This window comes from Triticum dicoccoides, unplaced genomic scaffold (genome assembly GCF_002162155.2).
Source record: "Triticum dicoccoides isolate Atlit2015 ecotype Zavitan unplaced genomic scaffold, WEW_v2.0 scaffold38682, whole genome shotgun sequence".
Taxonomy (NCBI): Eukaryota; Viridiplantae; Streptophyta; class Magnoliopsida; order Poales; family Poaceae; genus Triticum; species Triticum dicoccoides.
The window spans coordinates 54,075-60,370 of record NW_021268332.1 but is presented as its reverse complement, the minus strand read 5'-3'; positions in this window follow the sequence as shown (position 1 = coordinate 60,370).

Here is a 6,296-nt window from a genome sequence, read left to right as displayed (position 1 = left end):
TTGTCACAGTACTGCAGCTAATCACCCTAGAAGGTCTTTCTGTAGTAGGTTAAAGAAAATTCAGGTTGACGCTGAAACATCCACAATAAGAACCTCGCTTTCAGAATATGCTTTTAGACAAAGAGCACAAGACCAGCTTGCCAATGTTGAATTTTTCGATTTCCTAGCTTATAGCAGCACGGACTTCATCAGATTAAAGTAAAACAGCTTCGGCTTCTACCTGTTTGATCAAACAGAGTAAATCATGTCACTATCCGGACCAGATTTCATGACTTCGCATGAACCGCAAATCACATGGTAGATCAGACAATCACCTAGCATGTTGTAGGCATACATAAGAAAATATGCTCAAGGGATTAAATCAAATGAGAGAATGGAAGAGGCAAATCAGGAGAGAGAGGGGGAGATAGCAGTACCGAATGCATGGATGTAGCCTTGCCATGGCAGCCTACACATCAGGCCTGCTGCACGGGGAGTGCTTGAGAGTGGCAGGAGATTAGGCTGGATTGAGGACTCCACCACGTCGCTGCTCTCGTCGGACCTCTCATCCACCTCGGACGAGGCCCCGTCCCCCAGCTCATGCTCGCCCCTCTTCCTCTTCCTCCCGCTTTCTGGCACAGGGAAGAAGCAGGCCCCGCGGTCAATCCAGCCCATGGCGACCACCTCGGCGGTGCCAGCGTCGATGCGCACCATCCACAAGAAGTCGAACAGGAACTCCCTGCCTCCATACGCGGCCTCTGCGACCACCCTCCCGTCCAGGAACGCCCGGCGCAGAGGCACAGCCGCCTCGCCCTCGACATCAGCCCACGCGCCGCCCTCGAAGCAGAGGAACCTGACCAGAGCGCCGCTCCGCCGTTCTGCCAGCCCCGGAGGAGCGGGGGCGGACCGGCGCCCCCGATGCCGCCGAAAGCCACGGCGGGCCGCGGGCGTGAGATGCGGCGGATCCTGCCGGTCTCGTCCGGATTTGGCGACGGTGGAAAGAGGACGGGCACCGGGGAGAGGGGGACGGGGGCGCGGCGGCGGCGGCAGCGAGCACACCTGCGTCGAGCGCGGCGCTTTTCGGAATCAGTCGACGGCGGAAAGCAATGAGAGGTGAAAGAGATCAGAAGAGACAGGGATGAGGGGAAAATCAGCGACAGATAGACTTTTTTAGTTCGCACTCGTGTTCGTGTTGGAGACGGACTGCTCCTTCGTGTGCGAGACCGACGACGACATGTTTTTTTCCTCTACCCGGTTGATGATGCCCATATGGAGTGTGGGTTGATTTCATAAAAGATGAGGGACTTGTTTGCAAAAACGCAGCGACGGTGAACCCGGAGACCCAATCCGTGCTTTATTATTAGGGAGAGAGCAAAAATGTCCGTGCGTTGCAACGGGAGAGAAAAAATTGCACGCTCCTGTTTTAAGACCCCATAGGTCAAATCCTTTTCTCAACATGACGCCCATCCGTGACAATGGACGTCCTCCTTCCCACTGTCACCGATAATGGTTGCAGTGCCCGAGACTACACCCGTGCTTTGGTACAGAGCAAAGCAAATACTGCTAACCGTATGTTTATTAACATAACTTCCTATCATTAATAATAAGCACAAAGATTATTAATAGTACATATCATCAAATTATGACCTTTTAATGTAATTAACAAATTAGGCTGGCTAACAAAATCACTTTAAGATTATTAAGAATATTAATAAATTTCCTTAGTAAAGAATCAAATCATTACATGAGCATTTGGATTTGTCTATTATATAGTTGAATTACTGTTTCTAATTTTAATTCATTGGACATTTTTTCCATATTTATTAATCAAAGTGCATGTGTTAATTCTTTACTTTAACTGGCAATGCATTATCTTTTAATCTTTGCGAGTGACCAATATTTTGGCACCGGTGTAGCCATAAGCTCCACTTATTATATTTGTGCTTATAAAAAATAACATGGTATTTTACCTCATAAATATATATTGTTGTAAACTGAAACAAAGTCCACACGATGGAGTTTGGAGACATGTACTAACTTTTCTTCTGAAGCTAGTTGTGATGTCGTACCTTCAAAATTCGGGGCCTTGTGCAAAATCAAAATTAGGCCCTATATTTAAAAAATATAAATTAAAATATCTGTATAAATTATTGCGGTGCTACATATTTTTTCAGGGAGTTCACATTTTATCTTAAAATTTGAATCTACCCAAATTAATGATGTATCAGAAAGAACAAAAATTATGACAGTAGAAACTTTAGAGGGGTGAAAGTTTGGAGACCATGAATGGCAGGCAGCACATGGGATGGGGTTGCTCTACTAAGAACCATGCAGTGAATGAGAAACAAAAATACAGGGAGAGAGAGACGTGAAGTTGGCCTGTATTTTAGGGCGAGTCCTTTTCATTTATTTCGCTCTTAAAAGCCCATTAGCACCTAATCACTTGACCAGTAGTTGTTTTTCTTTGAGCAATATGTCTTGACCTAGTAATATCAATCTCTGATTTTGGCATCCCTGGAATTTGGAGGCCCTGTTCAACCGCTCCGGTTGCACATGTCAAGATAGGGCCTGCTAGTTGTAGTCATGCTTAAACATAGCGCATACGAAAGATAGCATACCTGATAAATTAATCATCATACGGTTTGTGGATCTAGGAAAAATATAGTTCGTACTTGCGGCAATATTCAGTTTTATTTTCCTTACTTTTACAGTACTGCAACCTACAATCGATGAAGATCATGAAGCCAACACAAGCCATCGTTTTGTCGTTTTATTGTGTAGGCCATTGCGAGCCGTATGCATGCATTCTCAGCAGCTAGCCTACGTGTAAGGAATACAATCCATCAGCAACCATCTTCTATATGCAAATGCAAATTTGGTCTTTGTCCGTCTCGCGTGCATGCAGTCTCAGCAGTTAGCTTGCCAAGGCTCATTTCACGATTACAGAGGCTATAAAATAAATATTTAGCGCATGATATAACTTCAGATGCAATGCACCAAGTGTCTATATTATCTTGTACGTATATTTGCATATTAATTCCCCACAAAAAAGTGCATTAATTCCACAAAAATATGTTTCATGTCTACTGTTTTATAGTATTATGTTTTAGAAGTGCCTGCCGTTCGTTTCCTTAGGAATGCCAACTTTTTTTTATTTCTATTGGTGTGTGCGATCTATTATTAAGAGCACGACCGGATGGGTGTAAAAGGTTGGCCCTGGTGGATGCCTTTGATTTCTTTCTTGCATGTTTCCTTGGATCCGTTATAGCCGACCACATATATAGAATGCGAATTAGCCTCTATTTTCTTCCCCGTTTATAATAGCCCATCACATATATAGAATGCCAATTAGTCTCTCTTTCCTTCCTTATTCCCTGAGCTACTTTTTCCTTCCTTATTTTGATCACGTTGGAAATCCTCTTTTAAATGGGCTTGCAGTAGTAATTAGCCTCTCTTTCCTTTGTAATATCTTTCTCATGATTCACTGCTTCCTAATACCCAAAAAACTCAAAGACATATTAAAATTGGGTGAGTTGGATGTAAAGCAGCGAGGCGGTACTATTTAGTAGGAAAGTAAACTTTGAATTGAACACGCAAGGTGTCCTGGATGGGTTGGTCGCAACGATATTTATCTAACTGCACGTCCCGAGTTCGAACTTTGGTAACCTGCATGTTTTTTACCTCGTTTCCTTTGTATTACAACCGGGCCTGCAGGATTCAAAGCATGTGAGGCTTGCATGGGCCTATTTTGGAGTGCGGATGGGCTGCTCGATATGGCCCAGCCGGGATGGGTGAGCGTAATGATGCCACTTTATGTACGAATATTTTAATAGGTTAGAAGAAGTTAGTACAAAAAATTAGTACCACCTTGGTTAGAAACTTAGAATTCAAACTGAAAGTGTAAATTCACAGGAAGAAAGCGTATTGTGACAGTGAACCCATGAAGTCAATCCGTGCTTTATTATTATTAGGGATAGACTAGGAAAATTGTCCGTGCGTTGCAACAGGTGATACCATGTTAAAATGTTGTCGGCTCTCAAAAAATAATGTTGTCAAAGTAGTGAAAAGGAAAAATACAGGAACTATATGTGTTTTACTTCCTCAGTGTGTTTGGTTTCATGTCCTACATCGTGTACATCCACATGCAATGTGGGCTCATTGCCTAATATCGAATCCGCCTCAACTCCACCAGGAAGTCCGGCTGCCCACCGTCACAATGAAGGCCCAACACGGTGGCAAGGTGCAGCAGCCTCGGTGAGGACGTGGCCTACAGGATGCCAAATGCATTTGAGAAGGTCTCAAGGCACCGACCAGGCGCCGATGTCGCCCTCAGCCTCATACTCCTCCTCCACCCAACGATTGGCCTAGGGACCAGTCGAGCACGCATCAGAGTGAAGCGGGCATCCCAATTCTGCCTAGGAGGGTACATTTGCACACATTAGTGTGAGGCGGGCATCCTTAGCAAGGTGGTGTGTCTTGCTTCTCTATGTTAGGACCGGCGAGTCAACAGAGGTGGGCTTCTTCCCGATGGCATAGTCATTGACAAACATCCTGGTGCTTCGCCCACCCATGATTTCGTGCTTCGCATGTAAAGACATAGATATATAGCTAGAGATTCTCTTTATCTCAGAATCTGAAGGTATAATGCATAACTGACTGGTGTATGTAAGCTATTTACCACTTAATGTTTTTAATGTGTACGTGAGCTAGTGTAAGAGCTAAGATTTCATCTCCTTAACAAATGAACACTACTTCAATGCGAGTTACTGAACTGTGACATCAACTTGAATTGCACATCAGAAGAAAACGGATTAGTCCCAACTATCACAGAAAATTGTATTCCCCCTCATTGATTTGAAGTTTGCCGACAAATGGAGCTGAGCATCATCAAAATACATATTACAATTATGTTCAGAGGTCATGAATCTAAATAAAGTGCACATTAAAAATTGTACAAGTTCACTATTGCTATCATTGACATATATCATCGGCATACTATACATGGAAGGCATATGAGTTCAGAGATAATATTATGATAGACTTCTAGCATTTACGTTTGACTCGTGTGTTAGCTGATCAAAGTGAAATTTTCACAAGAGAGAGCCAATGATCATTGCTTTATTAGACCAGTAGCTAAGACGATATTTTGACCAGTGTCCACGCGGGTTGGGGCCGGGCTGGCGCTTTGAGGATATTACCTCCATGGCTGCAAGGCATGGGAGCCCGGGCAACGATGGGACACGTGGGTCAGGGCTGGTGTGTGCTCGAAGGACTGGGTCTCCATGTATTGGCGCATGGTCAGAGACGTAGACGGCGATGCAGGGAGACAATAGCAATGGCAAAGCATGGGAGCAGGCCTGCGGCTAACATTTATCCTCCATCCAGATGCTCATCGGTCATCCAAACCCTTCCACCCATAAAACACATGAAACAGAAGATAAAGTGTACTACTAATTATGAATGGATCAATCATGAGACAAATTGAGAATCACAAAAATATAATGGTGCTGAGACAAACGGTGAATTAACAGCTGAGCGGTCGCTTGCCTTCAGGTCAATGCGGACGATGCCCAGCTGCCATCGCACTCATGTCACCTAGACATCACCGCCGTCTGACTGCTATCCCAGGTCACTCCTCTCTCGACCTTGATCTACCGAGCCGAGCCCCAAGACTTGAAAGCCTGCGGACAGTTTGGGTCGAAGCCAAATCTGAAAGCATCCATCGCTGGATCCTCTTCTCCAGTTCATAGACAAATAATTTGCTCTGATCCAAGTTGTAGATGAATCAGTCTTTTTCTTAAGAAAACAAAACAGGTACGCTGATTCAAGGGGATAGACGTGTGCGGAAGAGGCAGCGGGGGCCGGGAACTGTTGCGAGACATGGTGCAGCAGTGCAAGATTGGCTTGATGGCGAACGAACCTCCTCTTCTTCTGCTTCATGGCATGATTCAAATCCACCATAGTGCCGCTACGGACATAAGAAAACCAAAAGAAGATTATCAGATCCTATAACGTCGAGACGGGCGGCTAGCATGCTCGTACCCTGCGATGTTCATCCTATCCGCCGGCGGCTTCCTCACCCTCCTCCTTGGATCTGCAAATCATGTTGTGTGCTGGACGGCTCTGCTCCAGTTGGAGATGTAGACGGACAACTGAATTCGAATTAAATCAGTGGGGAAAACATGTATGTGTGTACCTGCGCATGATTATCATGATCGGTTTAGATGAAGGGTGTCCTCACCGACCTTGCAGAGGAAGGCTTGGGTGGAGGAGCCGACTTCTGTGGACAGCACACACTTGGTCGATGGGGCAGTGCC